Source organism: Oncorhynchus gorbuscha, linkage group LG08, assembly GCF_021184085.1.
Source record: "Oncorhynchus gorbuscha isolate QuinsamMale2020 ecotype Even-year linkage group LG08, OgorEven_v1.0, whole genome shotgun sequence".
In the NCBI taxonomy this organism is placed as follows: domain Eukaryota; kingdom Metazoa; phylum Chordata; class Actinopteri; order Salmoniformes; family Salmonidae; genus Oncorhynchus; species Oncorhynchus gorbuscha.
The window spans coordinates 71,391,671-71,401,670 of record NC_060180.1 but is presented as its reverse complement, the minus strand read 5'-3'; the positions used below and the strand labels follow the sequence as shown (position 1 = coordinate 71,401,670).

The following is a 10,000-nucleotide window of genomic DNA, read 5'->3' as shown; positions in this document are numbered from 1 at the left end:
TTTTTGAGTGACACAAAGATGCTTATCGACATGGTGAAAATGCAACAGCTGTTAATCACACCCACTTTGACTTTATATAGTGCACCAAGAGATAGTTTCTCGCTTACGACCACACCGGCCTGAGTACGCCTGATCTCGTCTGATCTCGGAAGCTAAGCAGGTTCGGGCCTGGTTAGTACTTGGATGGGAGACCGCCTGGGAATACCAGGTGCTGTAAGCTTTTTGTCAACCCTTTGTCCGTTTCTTCCCACAAGGCTGAAATATGTGCCGTCGCTTTGAAATAAGTAAGCAAGGTTAGTTTGTATTTCATCCAACAATCTGTGCTACAAATTATGGCTACATTATATGCAAGTTCTTCCACTTTTTGAGTGACACAAAGATGCTTATCGACATGGTGAAAATGCAACAGCTGTTAATCACACCCACTTTGACTTTATATAGTGCACCAAGAGATAGTTTCTCGCTTACGACCACACCGGCCTGAGTACGCCTGATCTCGTCTGATCTCAGAAGCTAAGCAGGTTCGGGCCTGGTTAGTACTTGGATGGGAGACCGCCTGGGAATACCAGGTGCTGTAAGCTTTTTGTCAACCCTTTGTCCGTTTCTTCCCACAAGGCTGAAATATGTGCCGTCGCTTTGAAATAAGTAAGCAAGGTTAGTTTGTATTTCATCCAACAATCTGTGCTACAAATTATGGCTACATTATATGCAAGTTCTTCCACTTTTTGAGTGACACAAAGATGCTTATCGACATGGTGAAAATGCAACAGCTGTTAATCACACCCACTTTGACTTTATATAGTGCACCAAGAGATAGTTTCTCGCTTACGACCACACCGGCCTGAGTACGCCTGATCTCGTCTGATCTCAGGAAGCTAAGCAGGTTCGGGCCTGGTTAGTACTTGGATGGGAGACCGCCTGGGAATACCAGGTGCTGTAAGCTTTTTGTCAACCCTTTGTCCGTTTCTTCCCACAAGGCTGAAATATGTGCCGTCGCTTTGAAATAAGTAAGCAAGGTTAGTTTGTATTTCATCCAACAATCTGTGCTACAAATTATGGCTACATTATATGCAAGTTCTTCCACTTTTTGAGTGACACAAAGATGCTTATCGACATGGTGAAAATGCAACAGCTGTTAATCACACCCACTTTGACTTTATATAGTGCACCAAGAGATAGTTTCTCGCTTACGACCACACCGGCCTGAGTACGCCTGATCTCGTCTGATCTCGGAAGCTAAGCAGGTTCGGGCCTGGTTAGTACTTGGATGGGAGACCGCCTGGGAATACCAGGTGCTGTTTTTGTCAACCCTTTGTCCGTTTCTTCCCACAAGGCTGAAATATGTGCCGTCGCTTTGAAATAAGTAAGCAAGGTTAGTTTGTATTTCATCCAACAATCTGTGCTACAAATTATGGCTACATTATATGCAAGTTTCTTCACTTTTTGAGTGACACAAAGATGCTTATCGACATGGTGAAAATGCAACAGCTGGTAATCACACCCACTTTGACTTTATATAGTGCACCAAGAGATAGTTTCTCGCTTACGACCACACCGGCCTGAGTACGCCTGATCTCGTCTGATCTCGGAAGCTAAGCAGGTTCGGGCCTGGTTAGTACTTGGATGGGAGACCGCCTGGGAATACCAGGTGCTGTAAGCTTTTTGTCAACCCTTTGTCCGTTTCTTCCCACAAGGCTGAAATATGTGCCGTCGCTTTGAAATAAGTAAGCAAGGTTAGTTTGTATTTCATCCAACAATCTGTGCTACAAATTATGGCTACATTATATGCAAGTTCTTCACTTTTTGAGTGACACAAAGATGCTTATCGACATGGTGAAAATGCAACAGCTGTTAATCACACCCACTTTGACTTTATATAGTGCACCAAGAGATAGTTTCTCGCTTACGACCACACCGGCCTGAGTACGCCTGATCTCGTCTGATCTCGGAAGCTAAGCAGGTTCGGGCCTGGTTAGTACTTGGATGGGAGACCGCCTGGGAATACCAGGTGCTGTAAGCTTTTTGTCAACCCTTTGTCCGTTTCTTCCCACAAGGCTGAAATATGTGCCGTCGCTTTGAAATAAGTAAGCAAGGTTAGTTTGTATTTCATCCAACAATCTGTGCTACAAATTATGGCTACATTATATGCAAGTTCTTCCACTTTTTGAGTGACACAAAGATGCTTATCGACATGGTGAAAATGCAACAGCTGTTAATCACACCCACTTTGACTTTATATAGTGCACCAAGAGATACTTTCTCGCTTACGACCACACCGGCCTGAGTACGCCTGATCTCGTCTGATCTCGGAAGCTAAGCAGGTTCGGGCCTGGTTAGTACTTGGATGGGAGACCGCCTGGGAATACCAGGTGCTGTAAGCTTTTTGTCAACCCTTTGTCCGTTTCTTCCCACAAGGCTGAAATATGTGCCGTCGCTTTGAAATAAGTAAGCAAGGTTAGTTTGTATTTCATCCAACAATCTGTGCTACAAATTATGGCTACATTATATGCAAGTTCTTCCACTTTTTGAGTGACACAAAGATGCTTATCGACATGGTGAAAATGCAACAGCTGTTAATCACACCCACTTTGACTTTATATAGTGCACCAAGAGATAGTTTCTCGCTTACGACCACACCGGCCTGAGTACGCCTGATCTCGTCTGATCTCGGAAGCTAAGCAGGTTCGGGCCTGGTTAGTACTTGGATGGGAGACCGCCTGGGAATACCAGGTGCTGTAAGCTTTTTGTCAACCCTTTGTCCGTTTCTTCCCACAAGGCTGAAATATGTGCCGTCGCTTTGAAATAAGTAAGCAAGGTTAGTTTGTATTTCATCCAACAATCTGTGCTACAAATTATGGCTACATTATATGCAAGTTCTTCCACTTTTTGAGTGACACAAAGATGCTTATCGACATGGTGAAAATGCAACAGCTGTTAATCACACCCACTTTGACTTTATATAGTGCACCAAGAGATAGTTTCTCGCTTACGACCACACCGGCCTGAGTACGCCTGATCTCGTCTGATCTCGGAAGCTAAGCAGGTTCGGGCCTGGTTAGTACTTGGATGGGAGACCGCCTGGGAATACCAGGTGCTGTAAGCTTTTTGTCAACCCTTTGTCCGTTTCTTCCCACAAGGCTGAAATATGTGCCGTCGCTTTGAAATAAGTAAGCAAGGTTAGTTTGTATTTCATCCAACAATCTGTGCTACAAATTATGGCTACATTATATGCAAGTTCTTCCACTTTTTGAGTGACACAAAGATGCTTATCGACATGGTGAAAATGCAACAGCTGTTAATCACACCCACTTTGACTTTATATAGTGCACCAAGAGATAGTTTCTCGCTTACGACCACACCGGCCTGAGTACGCCTGATCTCGTCTGATCTCGGAAGCTAAGCAGGTTCGGGCCTGGTTAGTACTTGGATGGGAGACCGCCTGGGAATACCAGGTGCTGTAAGCTTTTTGTCAACCCTTTGTCCGTTTCTTCCCACAAGGCTGAAATATGTGCCGTCGCTTTGAAATAAGTAAGCAAGGTTAGTTTGTATTTCATCCAACAATCTGTGCTACAAATTATGGCTACATTATATGCAAGTTCTTCACTTTTTGAGTGACACAAAGATGCTTATCGACATGGTGAAAATGCAACAGCTGTTAATCACACCCACTTTGACTTTATATAGTGCACCAAGAGATAGTTTCTCGCTTACGACCACACCGGCCTGAGTACGCCTGATCTCGTCTGATCTCGGAAGCTAAGCAGGTTCGGGCCTGGTTAGTACTTGGATGGGAGACCGCCTGGGAATACCAGGTGCTGTAAGCTTTTTGTCAACCCTTTGTCCGTTTCTTCCCACAAGGCTGAAATATGTGCCGTCGCTTTGAAATAAGTAAGCCAGTTAGTTTGTATTTCATCCAACAATCTGTGCTACAAATTATGGCTACATTATATGCAAGTTCTTCCACTTTTTGAGTGACACAAAGATGCTTATCGACATGGTGAAAATGCAACAGCTGTTAATCACACCCACTTTGACTTTATATAGTGCACCAAGAGATAGTTTCTCGCTTACGACCACACCGGCCTGAGTACGCCTGATCTCGTCTGATCTCGGAAGCTAAGCAGGTTCGGGCCTGGTTAGTACTTGGATGGGAGACCGCCTGGGAATACCAGGTGCTGTAAGCTTTTTGTCAACCCTTTGTCCGTTTCTTCCCACAAGGCTGAAATATGTGCCGTCGCTTTGAAATAAGTAAGCAAGGTTAGTTTGTATTTCATCCAACAATCTGTGCTACAAATTATGGCTACATTATATGCAAGTTCTTCCACTTTTTGAGTGACACAAAGATGCTTATCGACATGGTGAAAATGCAACAGCTGTTAATCACACCCACTTTGACTTTATATAGTGCACCAAGAGATAGTTTCTCGCTTACGACCACACCGGCCTGAGTACGCCTGATCTCGTCTGATCTCGGAAGCTAAGCAGGTTCGGGCCTGGTTAGTACTTGGATGGGAGACCGCCTGGGAATACCAGGTGCTGTAAGCTTTTGTCAACCCTTTGTCCGTTTCTTCCCACAAGGCTGAAATATGTGCCGTCGCTTTGAAATAAGTAAGGTTAGTTTGTATTTCATCCAACAATCTGTGCTACAAATTATGGCTACATTATATGCAAGTTCTTCACTTTTTGAGTGACACAAAGATGCTTATCGACATGGTGAAAATGCAACAGCTGTTAATCACACCCACTTTGACTTTATATAGTGCACCAAGAGATAGTTTCTCGCTTACGACCACACCGGCCTGAGTACGCCTGATCTCGTCTGATCTCGGAAGCTAAGCAGGTTCGGGCCTGGTTAGTACTTGGATGGGAGACCGCCTGGGAATACCAGGTGCTGTAAGCTTTTGTCAACCCTTTGTCCGTTTCTTCCCACAAGGCTGAAATATGTGCCGTCGCTTTGAAATAAGTAAGCAAGGTTAGTTTGTATTTCATCCAACAATCTGTGCTACAAATTATGGCTACATTATATGCAAGTTCTTCCACTTTTTGAGTGACACAAAGATGCTTATCGACATGGTGAAAATGCAACAGCTGTTAATCACACCCACTTTGACTTTATATAGTGCACCAAGAGATAGTTTCTCGCTTACGACCACACCGGCCTGAGTACGCCTGATCTCGTCTGATCTCAGGAAGCTAAGCAGGTTCGGGCCTGGTTAGTACTTGGATGGGAGACCGCCTGGGAATACCAGGTGCTGTAAGCTTTTTGTCAACCCTTTGTCCGTTTCTTCCCACAAGGCTGAAATATGTGCCGTCGCTTTGAAATAAGGTTAGTTTTTGTATTTCATCCAACAATCTGTGCTACAAATTATGGCTACATTATATGCAAGTTCTTCCACTTTTTGAGTGACACAAAGATGCTTATCGACATGGTGAAAATGCAACAGCTGTTAATCACACCCACTTTGACTTTATATAGTGCACCAAGAGATAGTTTCTCGCTTACGACCACACCGGCCTGAGTACGCCTGATCTCGTCTGATCTCGGAAGCTAAGCAGGTTCGGGCCTGGTTAGTACTTGGATGGGAGACCGCCTGGGAATACCAGGTGCTGTAAGCTTTTTGTCAACCCTTTGTCCGTTTCTTCCCACAAGGCTGAAATATGTGCCGTCGCTTTGAAATAAGTAAGTTAGTTTGTATTTCATCCAACAATCTGTGCTACAAATTATGGCTACATTATATGCAAGTTCTTCCACTTTTTGAGTGACACAAAGATGCTTATCGACATGGTGAAAATGCAACAGCTGTTAATCACACCCACTTTGACTTTATATAGTGCACCAAGAGATAGTTTCTCGCTTACGACCACACCGGCCTGAGTACGCCTGATCTCGTCTGATCTCGGAAGCTAAGCAGGTTCGGGCCTGGTTAGTACTTGGATGGGAGACCGCCTGGGAATACCAGGTGCTGTAAGCTTTTTGTCAACCCTTTGTCCGTTTCTTCCCACAAGGCTGAAATATGTGCCGTCGCTTTGAAATAAGTAAGCAAGGTTAGTTTGTATTTCATCCAACAATCTGTGCTACAAATTATGGCTACATTATATGCAAGTTCTTCACTTTTTGAGTGACACAAAGATGCTTATCGACATGGTGAAAATGCAACAGCTGTTAATCACACCCACTTTGACTTTATATAGTGCACCAAGAGATAGTTTCTCGCTTACGACCACACCGGCCTGAGTACGCCTGATCTCGTCTGATCTCGGAAGCTAAGCAGGTTCGGGCCTGGTTAGTACTTGGATGGGAGACCGCCTGGGAATACCAGGTGCTGTAAGCTTTTTGTCAACCCTTTGTCCGTTTCTTCCCACAAGGCTGAAATATGTGCCGTCGCTTTGAAATAAGTAAGCAAGGTTAGTTTGTATTTCATCCAACAATCTGTGCTACAAATTATGGCTACATTATATGCAAGTTCTTCACTTTTTGAGTGACACAAAGATGCTTATCGACATGGTGAAAATGCAACAGCTGTTAATCACACCCACTTTGACTTTATATAGTGCACCAAGAGATAGTTTCTCGCTTACGACCACACCGGCCTGAGTACGCCTGATCTCGTCTGATCTCGGAAGCTAAGCAGGTTCGGGCCTGGTTAGTACTTGGATGGGAGACCGCCTGGGAATACCAGGTGCTGTAAGCTTTTTGTCAACCCTTTGTCCGTTTCTTCCCACAAGGCTGAAATATGTGCCGTCGCTTTGAAATAAGTAAGGTTAGTTTGTATTTCATCCAACAATCTGTGCTACAAATTATGGCTACATTATATGCAAGTTCTTCCACTTTTTGAGTGACACAAAGATGCTTATCGACATGGTGAAAATGCAACAGCTGTTAATCACACCCACTTTGACTTTATATAGTGCACCAAGAGATACTTTCTCGCTTACGACCACACCGGCCTGAGTACGCCTGATCTCGTCTGATCTCAGAAGCTAAGCAGGTTCGGGCCTGGTTAGTACTTGGATGGGAGACCGCCTGGGAATACCAGGTGCTGTAAGCTTTTTGTCAACCCTTTGTCCGTTTCTTCCCACAAGGCTGAAATATGTGCCGTCGCTTTGAAATAAGTAAGCAAGTTAGTTTGTATTTCATCCAACAATCTGTGCTACAAATTATGGCTACATTATATGCAAGTTCTTCCACTTTTTGAGTGACACAAAGATGCTTATCGACATGGTGAAAATGCAACAGCTGTTAATCACACCCACTTTGACTTTATATAGTGCACCAAGAGATAGTTTCTCGCTTACGACCACACCGGCCTGAGTACGCCTGATCTCGTCTGATCTCGGAAGCTAAGCAGGTTCGGGCCTGGTTAGTACTTGGATGGGAGACCGCCTGGGAATACCAGGTGCTGTAAGCTTTTTGTCAACCCTTTGTCCGTTTCTTCCCACAAGGCTGAAATATGTGCCGTCGCTTTGAAATAAGTAAGGTTAGTTTGTATTTCATCCAACAATCTGTGCTACAAATTATGGCTACATTATATGCAAGTTCTTCACTTTTTGAGTGACACAAAGATGCTTATCGACATGGTGAAAATGCAACAGCTGTTAATCACACCCACTTTGACTTTATATAGTGCACCAAGAGATAGTTTCTCGCTTACGACCACACCGGCCTGAGTACGCCTGATCTCGTCTGATCTCGGAAGCTAAGCAGGTTCGGGCCTGGTTAGTACTTGGATGGGAGACCGCCTGGGAATACCAGGTGCTGTAAGCTTTTTGTCAACCCTTTGTCCGTTTCTTCCCACAAGGCTGAAATATGTGCCGTCGCTTTGAAATAAGGTTAGTTTGTATTTCATCCAACAATCTGTGCTACAAATTATGGCTACATTATATGCAAGTTCTTGCACTTTTTGAGTGACACAAAGATGCTTATCGACATGGTGAAAATGCAACAGCTGTTAATCACACCCACTTTGACTTTATATAGTGCACCAAGAGATAGTTTCTCGCTACGACCACACCGGCCTGAGTACGCCTGATCTCGTCTGATCTCGGAAGCTAAGCAGGTTCGGGCCTGGTTAGTACTTGGATGGGAGACCGCCTGGGAATACCAGGTGCTGTAAGCTTTTTGTCAACCCTTTGTCCGTTTCTTCCCACAAGGCTGAAATATGTGCCGTCGCTTTGAAATAAGTAAGTTAGTTTGTATTTCATCCAACAATCTGTGCTACAAATTATGGCTACATTATATGCAAGTTCTTCCACTTTTGAGTGACACAAAGATGCTTATCGACATGGTGAAAATGCAACAGCTGTTAATCACACCCACTTTGACTTTATATAGTGCACCAAGAGATAGTTTCTCGCTTACGACCACACCGGCCTGAGTACGCCTGATCTCGTCTGATCTCAGAAGCTAAGCAGGTTCGGGCCTGGTTAGTACTTGGATGGGAGACCGCCTGGGAATACCAGGTGCTGTAAGCTTTTTGTCAACCCTTTGTCCGTTTCTTCCCACAAGGCTGAAATATGTGCCGTCGCTTTGAAATAAGGTTAGTTTGTATTTCATCCAACAATCTGTGCTACAAATTATGGCTACATTATATGCAAGTTCTTCCACTTTTTGAGTGACACAAAGATGCTTATCGACATGGTGAAAATGCAACAGCTGTTAATCACACCCACTTTGACTTTATATAGTGCACCAAGAGATAGTTTCTCGCTACGACCACACCGGCCTGAGTACGCCTGATCTCGTCTGATCTCGGAAGCTAAGCAGGTTCGGGCCTGGTTAGTACTTGGATGGGAGACCGCCTGGGAATACCAGGTGCTGTAAGCTTTTTGTCAACCCTTTGTCCGTTTCTTCCCACAAGGCTGAAATATGTGCCGTCGCTTTGAAATAAGTAAGTTAGTTTTTGTATTTCATCCAACAATCTGTGCTACAAATTATGGCTACATTATATGCAAGTTCTTCAACTTTTTTGAGTGACACAAAGATGCTTATCGACATGGTGAAAATGCAACAGCTGTTAATCACACCCACTTTGACTTTATATAGTGCACCAAGAGATAGTTTCTCGCTTACGACCACACCGGCCTGAGTACGCCTGATCTCGTCTGATCTCGGAAGCTAAGCAGGTTCGGGCCTGGTTAGTACTTGGATGGGAGACCGCCTGGGAATACCAGGTGCTGTAAGCTTTTTGTCAACCCTTTGTCCGTTTCTTCCCACAAGGCTGAAATATGTGCCGTCGCTTTGAAATAAGTAAGCAAGGTTAGTTTGTATTTCATCCAACAATCTGTGCTACAAATTATGGCTACATTATATGCAAGTTCTTCAACTTTTTGAGTGACACAAAGATGCTTATCGACATGGTGAAAATGCAACAGCTGTTAATCACACCCACTTTGACTTTATATAGTGCACCAAGAGATAGTTTCTCGCTTACGACCACACCGGCCTGAGTACGCCTGATCTCGTCTGATCTCGGAAGCTAAGCAGGTTCGGGCCTGGTTAGTACTTGGATGGGAGACCGCCTGGGAATACCAGGTGCTGTAAGCTTTTTGTCAACCCTTTGTCCGTTTCTTCCCACAAGGCTGAAATATGTGCCGTCGCTTTGAAATAAGTAAGTTAGTTTGTATTTCATCCAACAATCTGTGCTACAAATTATGGCTACATTATATGCAAGTTCTTCCACTTTTTGAGTGACACAAAGATGCTTATCGACATGGTGAAAATGCAACAGCTGTTAATCACACCCACTTTGACTTTATATAGTGCACCAAGAGATAGTTTCTCGCTTACGACCACACCGGCCTGAGTACGCCTGATCTCGTCTGATCTCGGAAGCTAAGCAGGTTCGGGCCTGGTTAGTACTTGGATGGGAGACCGCCTGGGAATACCAGGTGCTGTAAGCTTTTTTGTCAACCCTTTGTCCGTTTCTTCCCACAAGGCTGAAATATGTGCCGTCGCTTTGAAATAAGTAAGTTAGTTTGTATTTCATCCAACAATCTGTGC

General features: G+C 44.2%; 25 non-coding genes and 3 pseudogenes across 25 annotated transcripts; all 28 read left to right on the top strand.

The window, feature by feature from the left end:
• Positions 1-101: 101 nt before the first annotated feature.
• On the top strand, positions 102-220 carry LOC124042407. The gene has a single exon (XR_006840161.1). It is a non-coding gene; the product is annotated as a 5S ribosomal RNA (ribosomal RNA).
• A 242-nt stretch (positions 221-462) lies between these two features.
• Positions 463-581, top strand: LOC124042426. Its single transcript, XR_006840179.1, has one exon. It is a non-coding gene; the product is annotated as a 5S ribosomal RNA (ribosomal RNA).
• A 242-nt stretch (positions 582-823) lies between these two features.
• On the top strand, positions 824-943 carry LOC124042323. The gene has a single exon (XR_006840112.1). It is a non-coding gene; the product is annotated as a 5S ribosomal RNA (ribosomal RNA).
• Positions 944-1,185: 242 nt separating this feature from the next.
• On the top strand, positions 1,186-1,304 carry LOC124042344 (annotated as a pseudogene).
• A 237-nt stretch (positions 1,305-1,541) lies between these two features.
• Positions 1,542-1,660, top strand: LOC124042406. Its single transcript, XR_006840160.1, has one exon. It is a non-coding gene; the product is annotated as a 5S ribosomal RNA (ribosomal RNA).
• A 241-nt stretch (positions 1,661-1,901) lies between these two features.
• LOC124042405 lies at positions 1,902-2,020 on the top strand. The gene has a single exon (XR_006840159.1). It is a non-coding gene; the product is annotated as a 5S ribosomal RNA (ribosomal RNA).
• Positions 2,021-2,262: 242 nt separating this feature from the next.
• Positions 2,263-2,381, top strand: LOC124042404. The gene has a single exon (XR_006840158.1). It is a non-coding gene; the product is annotated as a 5S ribosomal RNA (ribosomal RNA).
• Positions 2,382-2,623: 242 nt separating this feature from the next.
• LOC124042402 lies at positions 2,624-2,742 on the top strand. The gene has a single exon (XR_006840156.1). It is a non-coding gene; the product is annotated as a 5S ribosomal RNA (ribosomal RNA).
• Positions 2,743-2,984: 242 nt separating this feature from the next.
• Positions 2,985-3,103, top strand: LOC124042401. Its single transcript, XR_006840155.1, has one exon. It is a non-coding gene; the product is annotated as a 5S ribosomal RNA (ribosomal RNA).
• A 242-nt stretch (positions 3,104-3,345) lies between these two features.
• Positions 3,346-3,464, top strand: LOC124042400. The gene has a single exon (XR_006840154.1). It is a non-coding gene; the product is annotated as a 5S ribosomal RNA (ribosomal RNA).
• A 241-nt stretch (positions 3,465-3,705) lies between these two features.
• Positions 3,706-3,824, top strand: LOC124042399. The gene has a single exon (XR_006840153.1). It is a non-coding gene; the product is annotated as a 5S ribosomal RNA (ribosomal RNA).
• Positions 3,825-4,065: 241 nt separating this feature from the next.
• On the top strand, positions 4,066-4,184 carry LOC124042398. Its single transcript, XR_006840152.1, has one exon. It is a non-coding gene; the product is annotated as a 5S ribosomal RNA (ribosomal RNA).
• Positions 4,185-4,426: 242 nt separating this feature from the next.
• LOC124042397 lies at positions 4,427-4,545 on the top strand. The gene has a single exon (XR_006840151.1). It is a non-coding gene; the product is annotated as a 5S ribosomal RNA (ribosomal RNA).
• Positions 4,546-4,781: 236 nt separating this feature from the next.
• LOC124042393 lies at positions 4,782-4,900 on the top strand. Its single transcript, XR_006840147.1, has one exon. It is a non-coding gene; the product is annotated as a 5S ribosomal RNA (ribosomal RNA).
• A 241-nt stretch (positions 4,901-5,141) lies between these two features.
• LOC124042322 lies at positions 5,142-5,261 on the top strand. The gene has a single exon (XR_006840111.1). It is a non-coding gene; the product is annotated as a 5S ribosomal RNA (ribosomal RNA).
• Positions 5,262-5,497: 236 nt separating this feature from the next.
• Positions 5,498-5,616, top strand: LOC124042385. Its single transcript, XR_006840139.1, has one exon. It is a non-coding gene; the product is annotated as a 5S ribosomal RNA (ribosomal RNA).
• Positions 5,617-5,853: 237 nt separating this feature from the next.
• On the top strand, positions 5,854-5,972 carry LOC124042374. The gene has a single exon (XR_006840130.1). It is a non-coding gene; the product is annotated as a 5S ribosomal RNA (ribosomal RNA).
• A 241-nt stretch (positions 5,973-6,213) lies between these two features.
• Positions 6,214-6,332, top strand: LOC124042366. Its single transcript, XR_006840127.1, has one exon. It is a non-coding gene; the product is annotated as a 5S ribosomal RNA (ribosomal RNA).
• A 241-nt stretch (positions 6,333-6,573) lies between these two features.
• LOC124042364 lies at positions 6,574-6,692 on the top strand. The gene has a single exon (XR_006840125.1). It is a non-coding gene; the product is annotated as a 5S ribosomal RNA (ribosomal RNA).
• A 238-nt stretch (positions 6,693-6,930) lies between these two features.
• Positions 6,931-7,049, top strand: LOC124042414. Its single transcript, XR_006840168.1, has one exon. It is a non-coding gene; the product is annotated as a 5S ribosomal RNA (ribosomal RNA).
• Positions 7,050-7,290: 241 nt separating this feature from the next.
• On the top strand, positions 7,291-7,409 carry LOC124042359. Its single transcript, XR_006840124.1, has one exon. It is a non-coding gene; the product is annotated as a 5S ribosomal RNA (ribosomal RNA).
• Positions 7,410-7,646: 237 nt separating this feature from the next.
• LOC124042348 lies at positions 7,647-7,765 on the top strand. The gene has a single exon (XR_006840123.1). It is a non-coding gene; the product is annotated as a 5S ribosomal RNA (ribosomal RNA).
• Positions 7,766-7,999: 234 nt separating this feature from the next.
• Positions 8,000-8,117, top strand: LOC124042338 (annotated as a pseudogene).
• Positions 8,118-8,353: 236 nt separating this feature from the next.
• LOC124042403 lies at positions 8,354-8,472 on the top strand. The gene has a single exon (XR_006840157.1). It is a non-coding gene; the product is annotated as a 5S ribosomal RNA (ribosomal RNA).
• A 234-nt stretch (positions 8,473-8,706) lies between these two features.
• On the top strand, positions 8,707-8,824 carry LOC124042336 (annotated as a pseudogene).
• Positions 8,825-9,064: 240 nt separating this feature from the next.
• Positions 9,065-9,183, top strand: LOC124042337. Its single transcript, XR_006840122.1, has one exon. It is a non-coding gene; the product is annotated as a 5S ribosomal RNA (ribosomal RNA).
• A 242-nt stretch (positions 9,184-9,425) lies between these two features.
• On the top strand, positions 9,426-9,544 carry LOC124042326. The gene has a single exon (XR_006840115.1). It is a non-coding gene; the product is annotated as a 5S ribosomal RNA (ribosomal RNA).
• Positions 9,545-9,781: 237 nt separating this feature from the next.
• LOC124042315 lies at positions 9,782-9,900 on the top strand. The gene has a single exon (XR_006840104.1). It is a non-coding gene; the product is annotated as a 5S ribosomal RNA (ribosomal RNA).
• The last annotated feature ends 100 nt before the right edge of the window (positions 9,901-10,000 follow it).